This window comes from Microcebus murinus, chromosome 1 (genome assembly GCF_040939455.1).
Source record: "Microcebus murinus isolate Inina chromosome 1, M.murinus_Inina_mat1.0, whole genome shotgun sequence".
Classification (NCBI taxonomy): domain Eukaryota; kingdom Metazoa; phylum Chordata; class Mammalia; order Primates; family Cheirogaleidae; genus Microcebus; species Microcebus murinus.
Genome location: NC_134104.1, coordinates 152,741,725 through 152,759,745, shown reverse-complemented (window position 1 = coordinate 152,759,745; position 18,021 = coordinate 152,741,725).

Genomic DNA, 18,021 nt, shown 5'->3' with positions numbered 1-18,021 from the left:
CCTGTCAGACGTTGCGTGGGTCCTGGGGTGCTGTGGGTTTGAGCTCCAAGACAGGGTGGCCGCAGAGCGTGCTTAATATGAATAAGCCCTGTGCTGGGCAGGGCGTGTTGACGCTGGAGGGGTGGGGAAGGCCCAGGGCCGACCATCTGGGACTAAATCCCGGCCCAGTCCGTGGTCAGTGGAGGTCATTTCAAAACCCTTGGGTGACAGAGACAAGGTCTGAGAGAGTTCTTTTAAGAGCTCCTGTAGGCCTAGGCCTTATAGTAGTCTGTGGGACAGCTAGAGAGGCTCCCACTGTGGTCCTCTGTGGATCCCCTCACAGTGAGAGAGAGAGAAGGGAGAGACTGGGCCTTGGCAAACCCCAACTGGGGACCACTCCCAATTTGAGGCCCCAGCACTGTTTTTCCCACTCTGCCCAGCCCCAGGCCCCTTTCCCTACTCCACCAGTCAGAGCTAGACTCTGGCTCCCCTAGGACAGGGCCTGCATTGGGAGGGGTGCTTCACTCTGCTGGAGACTCGGATGTTGCAGGCTGGGTTTCAGGTTTGGACCCCCAAAGTCCTGGCTTTAGGACCCTGAGTGTCCTTTGGAGCTGACTCTCCAGGTTCACAAGCTGGCTACATCATCTCTGATCCAGGTACCTGTGGCCAACTGGAACTGCATCTCCTCCAGGATGGTCGCACCCTTGAGTTTCCTTCAGAGCTTCTCCTTAGCCTCCTGCCTCTGCCCTAAGTCATCCTGTGTGTTCTTCCTCTATGCTGTGCTCATCTCCGGTGGACGGTGCCAAAGACTCTGGTCACAGTGGTGGAGTGAGTGTGTGCACACAGAGACCAGCACACACACAATAAATAAATTCTTAAAACTATACAACTGCTCTCAGAAGGTATCCTATGTAGAAAAGGAGCAGGAACTTGTAGCTGTGAGTGAGGGCTGACGTGGTAGGTGGCCGGCTTCTGCAGTGAGCAGTGAGACAAGGTCAGGACTCAGATTCCAACAGGGGACTGGGACCAAACATGCCCACAGTTGTCAGGGCTAGAGTCAGGCTTCCTTTCCTAGTTATAAAGGATGAAAAGACTTCCTGCATCTGCTGGGATTCCAGTTGGAAACAGGCAGCGCAAGGACGTGGATGCCTGGTGGCTAGCAACTAGGTCCCTATTCAGCACCAGATTGGCCTGGAGTAGTGCAAGAGCCTAGAGAGCTAATGAAAGGTGTGCTGACTTCATGACCTTGGTGCCCTGACAGAAAAAGTGCCCTATAAGGAAAAGGAAAACCAAAACCATGCATGGTGGCCACTCAGCAGAAATTACAGAATACATGAGAAAATCCAGTGCTTTAAAGAATGGCCAACAACCCAACAAGTGAGAGAATTTATACCTAAGGAGATTGAAACAGTACATCCTAAATATGCTTTAAAATGTGCATTTATTTTATCATCAGAGAGAGAAAAGAAGGTATGATCCCATACCTCAAGAGTAAGGATAAGGCTGAGCCCAGTGACCCACTCTGTAGTCCTAGCATTCTGGGAGGCTGAGGCAGGAGGATTGCTTGAGCTGAGGAGTTCGAGGCCGCCCATCTTTATAAAAAATAGAAAAAGTCAGCTGGGCATGGTGCATGCCTATAGTCCCAGCTACTCAGGAGGCTGAGGCAGAAGGATCACTTGAGCCCGGGAATTTGAGGTTGCTGTGAGCTAGGCTGACCCCATGGCATTCTAGCCTGGGCAACAGAGCTAGACTCTGTCTAAAGAAAAAGAAAAATAGGGATTAGACATAAGAAAGAACTGCTTTGAAATTTTGCAAATAAAGAAGAATATGGTTATTAAAAAGCTCACTAGAAGAGCTAAATACAGTCAAAGAAGGGATTAATAAATTGGAGTTAGGCCAGGCTCGGTGGCTCACGCCCGTAATCCTAGCTCTCTGGGAGTCCAAGGCGGGCGGATTGTTTGAGCTCAGGAGTTCGAAACCAGCCTGAGCAAGAGCGAGACCTCGTCTCTACTATAAATAGAAAGAAATTAATTGGGCAACTAATATATATATATATATATAGAAAAAATTAGCCGGGCATGGTGGCACATGCCTGTAGTCCCAGCTACTTGGGAGGCTGAGGCAGAAGGATCGCTTGAGCCCAGGAATTTGAGGTTGCTGTGAGCCAGGCTGACGCCACGGCACTCTAGCCTGGGCAACAGTGTGACTCTGTCTCAAAAAAAAATAAATAAATAAAATAAAATAAATTGGACTTAAAACTGAGGCAGTCATATAGAAAGTGGCAATGAGAGAGAAAGAGGGTGAAGTGGAGGGTAGATTGAGAACTTCGCCATACTGATAGACGTTCTATAGCTGACAGGAGTTCCAGGAAAAGAAAACCAGAGAAAGAACTGGAAGAAGGAATGGCTGAGCACTTCTGTTTCTACATAAGGGTAGACTAGTTGCCTGAGCTAATCTTCCTTTGGAAACAGCTAAAAATACTAGGTAAATAAATGATGACAGCAAATATTTTTTAAATACAGCTATGAGCTGGCAAGAAAGTAAGGAATACTCAGGCAAAAATGTAAGAGTAGCAGCATACCAAAGCCTAACCTTTGCCTTGAGGGTATCTGACAAACCAGGTGAAATTGAGCATTGGTTTTTTTTTTTTTTTTTTGAGACAGAGTCTTGCTTTCTTGCCTAGGCTACAGTGAGTGCCGTGGCGTCAGCCTAGCTCACAGCAACCTCAAACTCCTGGGCTCAAGCAATCCTCCTGCCTCAGCCTCCCAAGTAGCTGGGACTACAGGCACGAGCCACCATGCCCGGCTGATTTATATATATATATATATTAGCTGGCCAATTAATTTCTTTCTATTTTTATGGTAGAGACGGGGTCTCACTCAGGCTGGTTTTGAACTCCTGACCTTGAGCAATCCACCCGCCTCGGCCTCCCAGAGTGCTAGGATTACAGGCGTGAGCCACCACTCCCGGCCCTGAGCATTGGTTTTTGGGGTCCTCGATGCCTGGGTTTAAGACAACCCAAGACCTTTGCAAAATAAGGGGCCTCATAGGAGAGCCCTCCGTAAAGCTGGGCTCCCAAACGGTGGAACTGTCTGTGAACTGATAATAAATCTGCTCTCCTGGCATCCCAGGGGAAATTGAACCTTGCCACTTACTGGAGTGAAAAAAGGTCTTCCTTGAGAACTGAGCCAGCCCTCAGTGGGTTTGCACATGAGAAACCTCAAGCCAGAAATTTAAAGTGGTCCCAGAATGGCGGAGGTCTCAAACACTTGATAGGAAAAGTGCAGATCCTGCTTGGACAAACTTTTTTTTTTTTTTTTTTTTTTTTTTTTTTTGAGACAGAGTCTCGCTTTCTTGCCCAGGCTAGAGTGAGTGCTGTGGCGTCAGCCTCGCTCACAGCAACCTCAGACTCCTGGGCTCAAGCAATCCTCCTGCCTCAGCCTCCCGAGTAGCTGGGACTATAGGCACAAGCCACCATGCCCGGCTGATTTTATATTATATATATTAGTTGGCCAATTAATTTCTTTCTATTTTTATGGTAGAGACGGGGTCTCACTCAGGCTGGTTTTGAACTCCTGACCTTGAGCAATCCGCCCGCCTCGGCCTCCCAGAATGCTAGGATTACAGGCGTGAGCCACCGCGCCCGGCCTTGGACAAACTTTTATGCATCATCTCAGTCCTCAAAGAATTCTCACTGATAAAACTCCAAGAAAAATGAGCAGTTAGGGCCTACTTAGTGACCCTGCATGAGGGCCCTCAGGGGTCATCTCCAAACAGGACCAGGGCCACTGCACGCTGTGCTGCCTCACTACAGATGAGTGTGATGGGCAGGGTGCCTACCCTCCCACCAGTGCGACTAGGACTCTGGCCCACCCAGGAGGATGGCATTCTGAGAAATGGGCAACAAAGGAAGGGAGCAAGACATTTTGAGCTAAGAACTTCAAATTATTAATATTAAAAAAAAAAAGAAAACAAAAATGAGCGGCTTACAGAAAAATTCACCAGACACACAAGGCAGCAAAGCTTCAAAAGCCAAGGACATGAAAAATAACATGGTAGAATCAGACTTGCAAAGACTTCAGACATCAGAATTATCAGTCATAGAATGTAAATGTTATCAAATGATGTAAGAACTGAAGGAGAGTTATGAAAATAGCAGAACCAAACTGATGTTCTAGAAATAAAAAATACAGTAGTCCCCACTTTGTCCCCCACAGTTTCACTTTCCATGGTTTCAGTTACCCGTGGTCAACCACAGTCCGAAAATATTACATAAATAAGATATTTTGAGAGAGAAACCACATTCATAACATTCAATATACTATATGTAACACTATGTTATTATAGTTTATTTTATCATTAGTTATTGTTAATCTCTTGCTGTACCTAATTATAAATTAAACTTTATCATAGGTATGTATGTATAGGAAAAAACAGGGTTCAGTACTGTCTGCAGTTTCAGGGATTCACTGAGGGTCTTGGAATGTATTCCCCATAAATAAGGCATGACTACTGATAGCAATTAAAAACCTTGTATCTGTGAATTAGGCTAAAGAGATAATTAGTGAATGGGAAACTCCATCTGAAGTTTTCCAAAGTGCAGTCCAGCAAGTTAAATAGATTGATAATGTAGAGCAAGAGGCTGAAAGACATAGAGAATAGAACGAAAAGATCCAACATAGCATGTGATTGGAGTTCCAGGAGAAAAAAAAAAGTGGCAGAGGCAACATTTAAAAAAAAAAAAATGCCTGAGACCTTCCCAGAACTTTTGAAAATTACCAATCCATGGCTTCAAGAAGACCAGCAAATCTCAACTAGGTTAATAAAAATAAAGACATATGCATCCAAAATGTTGTTGCTTGATCTGGGTGGTGATTAATTAGGTATTTTTACTTTATAAATATTCATTGAGCTGTACACATATGTTCTATGTACTTTTGTATGTTCTAGCTTAAAACGCAAATTTACTTAAAAAATTTCACAGCTTGTATTAATCATAAGTTGCTGCATACAGATTACCTAAAACTCAAATACAAATACTTAAACAACAAATATTTACTACCTCACTGTTTCTGTGGGGCAGGAATTAGGAATTGCTCAGCTGGGTGGGAGTAGCTTGGGGTCACTTGTGAGGCTGCACTCACCTGAAGGCTGGACTGGCCATGGAGGATCTGCTTCCAAGATGGGTCTCTAACATGGCTGCCGATTGGGGCCTCAGAGACCTCTCTGTAGGGCTTGCTTAAGTGTTCTCATGACGTGGCAGCTGGCTTTCCCAGAGTGGCAATCCAAGAGAGAAAGCAGAAGGGAGCTTCAGGGCCTTTTATGACCTGATCTTGGAAGGGAATTCTCCCACATTCTGGATTTGGTGGGGTTTTTTTGTTTGTTTTTGACAAATGCAGTAGTGAGAAGGGGAAAGTAGTAGAACAAGGAGTTCAATCTGTAGCTGACTGTGAACAAACAAGTGAGATAACTCACTACCTTGGGACCAGACTTTTTTTTTTTTTGAGACCAGTCTCTGTCACCCTGGGTAGAGTGCCATGGTGTCAGCCCAGCTCACAGCAACCTCAAACTCCTGGGCTCAAGCGACCCTCCTGCCTCAGCCTCCCGAATAGCTGTGACTACAGACACATGCCACCACACCTGGATAATTTTTCTATTTTTATAGAGACAGGGTCTCGCTCTTGCTCAGGCTGATTTCAAACTCCTGTCCTCAAGCAATCCTCCTGTCTCAGCCTCCCAGAGTGCTGGGATTACAGGCGTGAGCCACTGTGCCTGGCCCCACATTCTGTTTCATTGGGAGCAAGTCACTATGTTCAGTTCACACTCAGAGCAAGAATAATTACCTTCCACGTCCTAAAGGGAGGGCTAAGAATTTGTGGACTTAATTTTAAAACTACCTCTTACCTAATAGCATTATAACACAATTGGAGAACACAAAGACTGAGAAATGATGTTAACCTTAGAAAAGGTGTATCGCCTTTCAAGAAGCAACACATGCAGATCCTGGATGTTCCAGAAAAGAAGCAAAAAGCAACACAGCAGCAGATGTCTCAACTACAACCAGTGTTAATTGGAATGAAAGAAAATTGTCCACTTAGAATTGCAAACCCAGAAAAAAAATCTTACAAAATGTTTTTAGGCAAGCAAGGCCAGGGACTCTGTCACCAGCAGACTAACTGAAAGAAAATATGTGGGGGGATAATGAAAATGTTCTAAAGGTGATTGTGTGGGTGGTTGCACAAATTGATGAATATGCTAAAAAGTCTCTATAATGCTTAAGTTGGGGCTCTAAAGAAAAAAAAAAAATAAAATAAAAAAATAAAAAGTCTCTGAATTGTATGCTTTATTTATTTATTTAGAGACAGAGTCTCACTCTGTTGCCCAGGCTAGAGTGAGTACCATGGCGTCAGCCTAGCTCACAGCAACCACAAACTCCTGGGCTCAAGCGATCCTTCTGCCTCAGCCTCCCAAGTAGCTGGGACTACAGGCATGTGCCACCATGCCCGGCTAATTTTTTCTATATTTTTAGTTGACCAATTAATTTCTTTCTATTTTTAGCAGAGATGGGGTCTTGCTCAGGCTGGTTTTGAACTCCTGACCTTGAGCGATCCTCCCGCCTCAGCCTCCCAGAGCGCTAGGATTACAGGCGTGAGCCACTGCGCCCAGCTGAATTATATGCTTTCAATGGGTGAGTGGTATAGTGTGTATAAAGCTGTTTTTAAAAAACAAAAAGCATTCTCCTTAAATTCTAAAGAATATCATCACACTGAAGGGGCACTATCTCAGATGAAAGCATAGAAATAAAAAAGAATGAAGAAGCCAGGCGCAGTGGTTCATGCCTGTAATCCTAACACTCTGGGAGGCTGAAGTGGGTGGATTGTTAGAGCTCAGGAGTTCGAGACCAGCCTGAGCAAGAGCGAGACCCCATCTCTACTAAAAAAAAAAAATAGAAAAACTTAGCTGGACAACTAAAACTATATAGAAAAAAATAGTGAGAAATGGTGGCGCGTGTCTGTAGTCCCAGCTACTCGGGAGGCTGAGGCAGGAGGATCACTTGAGCCCAGGAGTTTGAGGTTGCTGTGAGCTAGGCTGACGCCACGGCACTGTAACCAGGCAACAGATTGAGATTCTGTCTCAAAAAAAGAAAGGAAAAAAAAAAAAAAGAATGAAAAGAAAGTACAAATTTAAATAGGCATTGGCCTTATAAAATGAAAATGCGTTGTAGGGTAGAGTGAGGGCTGCTTGGATACGCAGCATCCCCAGTGCGTAAGTCCAGAGCGCGGAGGCTGGCGTTAAGTCCTGGGCGCACCTCACTCGGCGAGGCAGAAGGCTCTGCGAAACAGGCAGGTTGACGTTTCTAGAGAGACCCTAAGCAAATAAAAACAGGGTGTACCATTTCAAAGTAGTTGAGGAAATAATGGAATGAGAAAAAAGCCATTATCCAAAAGAAGGCAAAGAGAGAAAAGGGATGAGTCAATGAATCAAATTTATCAATAATTAATGTAGTAGACCACTTTTTCTTTTTAAACTCGGTTTGCTGCTTTTTAAGAGAGAAACCTAAACCCAACAGAAAAGGTTGAAGTAAAGGGGCTGGAGAAGCTCTATCAAGCACAGAATCAGCAAAAGACAGCTGAGGTGGCAGGAATGACGTCAGGCCAGGGACTGTCGGAAGCATCATCAGCCACACGAGTGTGCTGTGCAGCAGGGCGCCTCCCAGCGGCCACCATGGGAGTGTGAGGTGGTGTGCCCACTTGGGAAAAGTTGAACAGGTGCACACCCTGGAGCCCAGCAGTTCCTCTCTCAGTGCCCTAGAGAAGTGTGCACACGCACACTAGGAGACAGGAATGCTAGTTGATTGCTCATAGTAGCACAGACACGTGTGCACACGTACAGTCAAAACTAGAACATGGTAATAAGTTGTGGCTCTTACCGTGCAAGACTCTATAGCGATGACATGAGCTACAGCCACGTGCTGTAACAGATCTCGAAAGAAGTATGAGCCATTTGTGTGATGTTCCAAAACAGGCAGAGTGAAACGATATGTTCCCTGAGGATACACACGTGGGTGGGAGAGCCACGGTGAGGATCAACTCAAGGCGGGCAGTTCGCTCCAGAGAAGGGCCCTTCGAGGTCTTGACAGCGTTCTTTTTCTTGGCTTGAAGGATGGGAATTCGTTTTATTCTCTATACATAATCATTTTTATATACTTTGGCATATGTGCTGTATTTCAAATGCAGGTTTTTATTTTTAAGAGAACAGTTTTGCTACATCTGCAGTTTCACTACAATGGTCTAGATTACAACATGGAGAGTAAAGAGAAAAATTATACAAACTACACATGTAAAAATTAAGAAGACAAGTTACCTACAAAGGAATGAGTTTCACTTTTCATCGACAGTAGATACTGGAAGGTAAAGCTTTTAAAAATGTCAGTCTGCTCAATTCTCATAAATAGGATCGCAACAGACTCTAAAGGCTTATGACACTAAGTGTTTACTGTGTGCTGATCTTTGCTGAAAGAACTACTCCAGGATGCTCTGTAGCAAGGACTGGGGTGGGAGCAGGGGCCGGGTATGGGAATCAAGACCGCATCTCCCAGATACCCACAAAGAGGACTTAAACAAGGAGGGGTTTATTCTTGCGTTAAGCGCACGGGGACACAGTGGCTCCTTGGGGCCACAAGGGATGTGAGTCACTTCTGTCTCCCCAGTTGCCATCCTTAGAGCCCTGTCCCAGGTTTCAGCTTCAGGCAGAAGGGCAAAGGGCAGGCCACCTAAAGAAACCCAGGCTTCCACACAGTCCACAGGCCTGCCTCCACTTCGGATTGGCCGTTACCGTATCACAGGGCCACCCCAGCTGCGGAGACATGTCGGGAATAAGGGCTTTTTAAGCTGGCACATTGCCATCATGATTAGACATTTTTTCCAGATACAGATATTTATTTTCACAAAAAGACAACAATGTCTTCCCCTATACACATATTTACAAAACCCAACCGATTAACCAATCTAGAAACTGGGTTTTTCCATTTCTGAACGTATTTGGGGACAGGGAATCTCATTAATAACTACACAATTCCCAGAGATGGAGTGTTTCCATCAAACAGTGCAGATTATTTAAAAATGCACCTACCTGCACAACTCAGTCTAACCACCGTGATCAAAATTGGGATTTTATGAGAAAAGAGGAAGGGTAGAAAATATTGGGAAGGCAGGGCGCAGGAAAAGTGGTGGACAGAGAAACTGGTAAACACTGGAAAGATTAGTACCATCAACTAACCTCTAGCAAGACTGACCAAAAAAAAAAAAAAAAGACAAATTATAAATACCAGGAATGAAATAGGGGCATCGTATACCACAGACATCAAAAGGCCAGAAAGAGTATACTGTAAATACACAAATTCAGCAAATTGATGAAATGGACCAATTTCTTGAAAAGCAGAAATACCACACACCTCACCCAAGATGACATAGATAATTTGAATAGCTCTATAACTATTAAGGAAATTGAATTCACAATTTTAAAACCCTGAAAAGGAAATCTCCAAGCTCAGGTATTTTGTGGGAGAATTGATAGATTTAATGAAACTACTATCAAACTCCCAAGAAGATTTTTCTTTCTGGATATAGACAAGATTACTTGAAAATGTATGTGGAAAGGCAAAGGAACTAAAATAAACAATTTTTAACTAGAAGAATAAAGCAGGAGTCACTACCAATTTCCCTACCCACTGTGGGCTTATACAGCTACAGCAGGCAAGCCCTGGTGTTGGTGGAAAGATATGGGGATAGAAGGATGGAGTGGAATATATTAGCGCAGCCAACTGATTTCTGACAAAGGCGCAACACAAATTCAATGGAGGAAGGATAGTCTTCAGCAAGTGGCACTGCAGCAATTGGCTATTCATAGGCAAAAAAGAAAAAAAAACCTAACAAAACCCCTAAACCTCAGACCTCACCACAAAAATTAACTCAAAGTATATCATAGACTTAAATGTAAAACTATGAAACTTTTAGAAGTAGAAGAAAATCTTCAGGAAAAAGTTCTTAGACCTGAGACTAAAAGCACAGTCCATAAAGAAAAAATTGATTGATTTGACTTAAAATTAAAAGCTTTTGCTCCAACAAAGACCCTGAAGAGATTGAAAAGCTACGCAGAGAATATTTGAAAACCACATAGCTGATGAAGGACTCATACCTAGAATATAAAAAGAACTCCCAAAATTCTGTAAAAAAACAAAATCAAGCCAAAAACTCAGAAAGTGAGCAAAAGACATGAAATATTTCACCGAAGAGGATATACAGGATATGAAAAATAAAAACATGAAAGATATTCAACCTCACTAGCCATGAAGGAAATGCAAATTAAGATCACACTGTCATTACACACCTATTTGAATAGATAAAAAATAGTGATAATACCAAATGCTGGCAAGGATGTGGAGAAACAATCTCTTGTATATTGTATGTGGGAATGTAAAATAGTACAGCTACTCTGGAGTAGCTTGGCACATTCTTAAAAAAACTCCACATATACCATACAACCCAGCAGTCAGACTCCTGGGCATTTATTCAGAGAAATAAAAACTTATGTTTACATTAAAAAATCTGTACACAAATGTTCATAGCAGCTTTGCTTGTATTTGGCAAAAGCCAAGGAAAAAATATCCTTCAGTAGGTGACAGTTTAAACTGTAGCACATCCATACCTTGGAATACTACTTGGCAATAAAAAGGGATAAAGTATTGATACATGCAGCAGCTTGGATGAATCTCAAGGGCATTATAGTGAGTCAAAAAAGTAAATGTCAAATGGTCACATACTGTACCATTCCACTTCTGTAGCATTCTTAAAATGACAAAATTATAGAGATGGAGAACAGGCTGGGTGTAGTGGCTCACGCCTGTAATCCTAGCACTCTGGGAGGCCGAGGTGGGAGGATAGTTTGAGCTCAGGAGTTTGAGACCAGCCTGAGCAAGAGCGAGACCCCGTCTCTACTAAAAATAGAAATTAGCTGGACAACTAAAAATATATAGAAAAAATTAGCCGGGCATGGTGGCGCATGCCTGTAGTCCCAGCTACTCGGGAGGCTGAGGCAGGAGGATCCCTTGAGCCCAAGAGTTTGAGGTTGCTGTGAGCTAGGCTGACACCACGGCACTCTAGCCTGGGCAACAGAGCGAGACTCTGTCTCAAAAAAAAAAAAAAAAAAAAAGAGAGAGACGGAGAACAGATTAGTGGTTGCCAGGGGTTACAGATGGTGGATGGGGACGGGTGCAACTATAAAGGGGGTGGCTCCAAGGAGACCTTGGAGCAGTTGTGGTGATGGAATCGTTCTGTATCTTGATTGTGGTGGCTGTTACATGAATCTGCACACACAGTGAAGTGGAATAGAACTATATGCACTACACGCACAGTGTCAGATTCCTGGTTTTGATAATGTACTACAGCTATGGAAGACGTACGCATGGGGAAATGGAGAATGTTATGCAGGACCTCTGTACTAGCTTTTAACTTCCTATGAATCTATATTTCAAAATAAAAAGGTTTTTAAAATATAAGTGGTGAGCAGATAAACTGGTAAAACATGTTAATAAATTATAATGCATACACACACACATATTTAAAAATATGGTTTCTGTATTTAAGACAGACCATTCATTCTGGAGTCTGGACCACAATCTTGTGAACCATCAGGAGGGGGTAGTTCAGAGTTAGTCGCAGTGAGTCCTGGCCTTGGTTGGAGACGGCCCTCAGGCCCTCGCAGCCCCTTGTCATAGGGCTTGAGAGGGGCCAGCGAGGGGCAGTGCCCAGACCACCAGGCACTTCTCCAGGACAGCCCTGACCAACTCCCAGCATTCGGGTTCTCCAGGACACCCGGCCTCTGCATCTTGGGAGGGCTCAGAGCTGGGATGTTCCGCAGCAGCTCGGGGGCCCTTGCCCCAGCAGAGGACAGGGGAACGAGGCCTGCTGACCCACAGACCCAGGCTTGGTGGCACTGGGTTCTGACTCCTTGCTGGGGAAGCAGCAAGAAGCTGGGAGAGCCCAGGGCCAGTGCAGGGCCTTGCAACCACAGGGAGGAGCGGGAGGCTTGGGATCAGAGAGAGGCACGGCCCCTGCAATTATAAGGGAAAACTCTACCGTCCAGCCTCAAGTCCAAGCCCCTCGTGGGAGTTCATGCTGCTCACCACCTCCGAGGCTTCCCGTCACCTCAGGCGGCCTCTCCACGGCCCGAGCCAGGAGGCGGCCATCCACTCAGTGTGCCCCTGAGAACCTGCCTCGCGCTGGGCACCGCTCAGGCGCTGAGGATGCAGCGGGGAATCTGCTGATGGCTCTGCCTCCCAGCAGCTGGCCTCCCAGGCGGGCTCCGGTCTGTGCTGGGGACCAAGTGCCATCCCTCAGACCAGCGGGAGAGAGAGGCGCTTCCCCCAGGACAGTGTGGCATCCCCTGAGCCCGCTCCGCCAAGAGGCAGCAAGGTGGAAGGAAGTCCGCACAGGGCGGCCTTTATGTCCTCACCGTGCTCACACGGCCACTGGGGGGCAGCAGGCGCCACCGACGGCCCTGAGGGCAGCGTGGGCCGGCCAGCCTGCTTCCCGCGAAGCGCAGCGCGGATCCAGGGAAGCCCGTCTGCCCTTCCCGGCAGACAGCCGTTAAGTGGCTGATCGCCAGAAGTGGTCCAGAGAGGGGCCGGTCAACGGAGACCCACACAGCAGGGCCGTGTCCTGGGGAGAGCAGGCTCCGGAGACTCCAGGGTGTGTGAGGGCCAGGGGGTGTCCTGAGTGCCCTCCCAGCCCTGGGGACAGGCCCAGCCCTGCCAGGTCATCACAGTCTCACCCTTCCTTGAACTGTGGGTGGGTCTGCACGTGCGGGCGACGTGTGGACAGGACACCTGGAGGGGTGGGTCCACTGAGTCTGGCTGGGAAAGTGCCCGCCTGGAGGTCAGGTCCCCTTAGCCTGTCCTGAGCATCTGCTGGCTGCTGCCGAGCTCTCAAGATGCCGATGTCGAGGCAGGGACCCCTATCCAGACGGGCAGGGTGGGCGACCCTCAGAGCGAGGGGCCTGCCTCGGGGCCGCCATGGGCTGGGCAGGGGTCCGGGCTGAGTTTCCCGGCCAGCCTGCCCCTTCCGCGTGTATTTACTGGTTTTCCTTAAATGTTCCCATTACTCAGGCCTCTGGTGGGCACTGAGACAGAAATAAATCCCACAAGGCAGCCCAGCCAGGACCGGGAATCCAGTTCCCCCTCAAAGTCCGGAAGAGGCGCCTGTGCAGAGCCTGCCAGGCCGCAGTGGCCCGCGCCACACACGGCCACTCCCACACATGCGCACGTGCGCTTGCATGCCTCTGCACACACGTGCACAAGCGGGTGTTCGCACACGTACCACACACACGCAGATCGCCTCGGACGCAGACTCGCCTCCCACACGCACGCACACACGGCCCACGCGTGCACGCGCTCCCTGATGGCTCACGCCTGGTTGTGACCACGCACGGGTCACAGACTCAGCCGCCCTCTAAGCGCCGGTGGGCGAGGCGTGGCGAGGCCGCGGAGGGCGGGAGGAGGCCTCCCTGCACGGCGAGAAGGAGCACGGCCTCACGGGAGCACAGGCCCAGGGCTGCCAGGGCTTCTGAATTTTTAAGAGAAGCTGGAAAGCTGAATTTTTATGTGAAATATCCTGATTTTTAAATGTTGGCTCAAGATGTTGAAAATACTGTGAGTGCCAAACCAAACATGTCTGAGAGCCAAATTCCACCCACAGGCGGCGTCCTCAGACCACGAGTCCACACAGACACACACAGACACACACACACACACACAAACAGACACTCACATACACACAGACACACATACAAACAAAATAGACACACTGGTACACACACAGACACGCCGGGCACACAGACATACAAATGGACATGTAGGCGTATCCAGACACATTTCAATACCCAAGGGCACACATACAAACACTGGCACAGGCATACTTACAAACAGAACGACACGCAGACACACATAGACGGCACATTTATAAGCAGACACACACGCAAATACAAAGAAATAGACACACAGGCACGGAAACTGCCGTGCAATGCAGCCCTCTCTCTTGCTGATGTATGGGAGCTTGTTGGGGGCAGGCAGCCTGACAGTGTGACCTCCAGGCAAGGGCCAGGGTGTAGTCCATGCCAGAGTTGTCCCCACTCTTAAAAATGCTGGAGCGAGAGGAGGGTGTGGGACAGACTGCCGCAGGCTGATTGGAAATCACAAGATGGTGGCGCAGAGGAGCCGGCGAAGGCCCGCCCCGGGTGAAGGGGCTTGGGGTGGCCAAGAGCCCACCCTCTCACACCCCAGAACCCCATCCTCCAGCCTGGCCGTGCCCCTCTTCCCTGCTACTGAGAAGCAGAGCTAGCAGTAGCCCCGTGGGGCCACCTGCCTGCAGAGACCCCACCAGAGCTGTGGCAATGCCCCGGCCCCAGCAGCTCTGCCTGCAACTCACCGTGATGGGAGAAATGCCCAAAAACCATGGGGCCTTTCAGCTGGGAAGCCTTTGGGAAGACACCTACCCCCCCAAAAAACAAGGTGGGGCGCATTGGCTTCCGCTTGTAATCCCGGCACTTTGGGAGGCCAAAGTGGGACGATTGCCACATTGCTTGAGGCCGGGAGTTCCGAGTCAGTGCAACATAGCAAGACCCAGTCTCTACAAAAATAGAAAACAAATTAGCCAGGTGCGGTGGTGTGCATCTGTAGTCCTAGCTACTCTGGAGGCTGAGACAGGAGGATCGCTTGAACCCAGGAGTTTGAGGCTGCTGTGAGCTATGCTTGGGCCACTGTACTCCAGCCTGGGCAACAGAGCCAGACCCTGTTTCCAGAAAGAAAAAAATCTAAGTCTGAGAGTGGAGGAGGAGCCTGAAGGTGCATAATAAATGCAGGAGCACAAAGAGGCCCCACCTACCCTCTCTGCGCCCACAGATGCAAGGCTGTTGTAAGCCTGGAATCCTGGTCTCTGCCTCCCAGAGCCTGGCTAGAGCTGTGTTCAGGGTAGCTGGCCCCAGCCCCTGGATTGGTAAGATCTGCACAGAATCCACCCTCACCGCCTGTTGGATTCCGGCCTATGTGTCCGTGATGCTGAAGAAGGAGGGAACCTGTCACATGGGAATCCTTAGCTTTGGGACCTGAGTGTCTCAGTCTCGCCTAAGGGATGGTTGGGTCGTCCCTGTCCAGGCAGCCAGAACCCAGCGTGGGGCCTGCTGGGGAGAAGAGTGGGATTCTGCTCCCACTCAGGGCAGGAAGTCTGAGCAGGGCCGGACCTCCCAGGAGAAACTGAGGCTCAGAGAGGGAAGGTGGCTTGCCCAGAGTCACACAGGCCCAGGCCCCTGCCTGGCTCTGCAGTCCCTTCCTCCTCTGCCCATGCTGGCCAGTGGACCAGTCCCTCAGCCAAGGTGTGTTTCAGTTGGCCATGGTGGCTTCAGGCTGGGATAATGCTCCTGGGGTTGGCCGCGGCCATCAGGGACAGGGAGCTACACGGCACGCCCCACACCCCCAGCCCCCCAACGCGTCCCGCAGCCAGACCTCTCTCCTAGCGGCCAAAGCAGAGCCAGTGCCCTCTCAGATCCCCAGGGCAGGTCCAAGTCCCCTCAGACCCCGGGGCAGGCCTGTGTCCTCTCGGTCCCAGGGGCAGGGTCACGTCCCTCTTGAAGCTCCAGAGGACTCGGCCCCCTTTCCCGTCTGCCTGCTGTCCCTCTGGGCCCCTCCCAGGGCGAGGGCTGACACGTGTGGACTCTCACAGCCTGCCCACTCCAGGCGCGTGGGGCCAGCCCCGTCCTCGCTCTCGACAGGGGCTTGCCGGAGGGTGGGCAGAGGATGTTCTGGTGGCTCTGGATCCCCTAGACCCCACTCTAGCTGGGAGCTGTGGACTCACTCCGCCCCGCGTGGGGCCTGGCCCGTGTGCCAGGGCTGGACAGGGCACCCCGAGGGAACATTCCTTCCAAGGGTCTCCAGAGGTCCTTCTCTCAGCCTGGGCTGAGGGAGCCTGGCCAGGGAGGAGAGGGCCTGTCCACATGCCCAAGACAGGTGGGAGCTGGACCTGCCACCCACTGGCCTGACCTGGCATCCAGGGCAGCCTGGGTACCGCAGCCACGGGGCTGAGGAGTGGGAGTCCGTCTGCGCCCTCCCCTGCCCGCCCGCCGCCCGGCTCTCTGCTGTTTACGTGTTCCCTGCGGCTTGGCCGGGCTGCGGGGCCTTGAAGGGAGAAGTGACCACCTGGCTCTAGCCCCCGCTCAAGGCAAACAGGGTCCTGACAGCTGGCCAGGCCTGCTGAGGGCTCCCACTTCCTCTGCCAACACCTGGATGGCCCAGGTGGGGCTCAGGGGCCTCTCTGAGTGGAGGCCAGTCCTGGCCCCGGGGCTCCCGGCCTACGGGAGGAGACCTGGTCCTGGCCAGGGGGGTTGGACTGATGGGCGACGTGCAGTCCTGTCCTGGGTATCAGTGCAGGGGAAAATGGCGCCATGCCTAAAGGAGGAGGCCTGGCTCTGTCCTGGGTGCTAACCACCTGAGGAGGCAGGGCCAGTGCTCATCTAGGAGGTGTCCGGCTGGATCCGGGACGCCTGGGCCTGGCCCTGGCCTAAGGACACCAAACCTGAGATGAGGGTACCTAGCATGTCCCGGGCAGTTAGTCTGAAAGGGAAAAAGAGCCCTATGTTGGGGAGGGACATCTAAAGGGAAGGTGGTAAGAAGTCTAAGGGGGGACATAGCTCTGTCCTCAGGGTACCCAGTCTGAGGGGGACACAGCCTGTCCTGGGGTGGGGGTAGGGACTGGTGTCCCCGATCTGCAGGAAGAGGCCAAACCCTGTCCTAGAGGGAATCCAGTCTGAGAGGAGAGGCTCAACTCTGTCCTTGAGGGGCAGCCTTGTCCAGGGGTGCCCAGCCGAGTGATGTTTCAGGGTGAGTGGGCCATGTGGGCTCCCCCTGCCCGCCCCGCAGGCCGGGCCCTGAGGTTCAGAGCTGGTGAGGCACAGGGCCCCTCCCCCAGCCCAGACTCCTCTGTCAGGAGGCTCCTGGAGCCGTGAGCCATAGTTCTAGCTGAGCTGATGGGTCACTTCAGACCCTGGAGAGGGGCACTGAACATCCCTGGGGAGGGGGATGAGGGTCTGTCCTGCTGAGGTCTCCTTCCCAGCTAGTGCCTCATCCAGGGTCCTTCCTACAACCCCCATCGCTGTCTCCCTGCTTGGCCACCTGCCTCCTGCCAGGCTACCTCTTCGCTGACCCCTGGGCAGCCTCCTCTGGTCTGCACATCAGAGTGGAGACTCTTCTAAATTTTGCTCAGAACTTGTTGCTCTCCCTCTAGAACTTCCAGTGGCTCCCAGCATCCATGGGAGTGCCTGCTGCTCAGCCTGGCTCAGAGGCCCTTCGGGACCTGGCCTATGCCTCTCTCCTACCGTTACAAACAGGTCAAGCCACATGGCACTCCATGGGTGGAGCAGGCCTTTGGACGGTAGTTCGCCCTGCCTGCCATCTGGAAGGGCGGCAGGGCGGGCCTGAGGCTGCTCAGTGCATGCTCACGCCACCTACCGCCCAAGTGGCTTTGTTATCTTGGACCTCATGACCCCTCATCTCACCCCCACTGGGAGGGTGTGGGCTTTGGAAGAGCCCACGGAGAAGAGCAAGGTGGTTCAAGCTGGAGACGGGAAGGTAGGGCCGGGCAGGGGCACCAGCTTGTGCACTGACCCCGAGGCAGTGCCACCTGCAGGCCTGAGCAAGAGCAAACAGCTCGTTTGCGCCAGGGCATGGGGCGGCACGTGCTGGGCCAGTCCTTAGGGTGTCAGGCTGAGGAGGGGCTGTGCCTTCTGGGGCCCATGCGTGGGTCGACGGGAGTGGGCAGGCCCAGGGGGGGCAGGTAAGGTGCTAGGTGGGTGTCAGGTGGGGATGCTTTGTGGCTGTCCTGGGTGTCTTGTGAGTGTCCAGGCTCTGGGCTTAGACACCAGCCCCTCAGGCTTCCTGAGCAGAGACCCCAGCCCACCTTTCACTTGCTGGACCTGGCACTCCCCTGAAACTTCTGT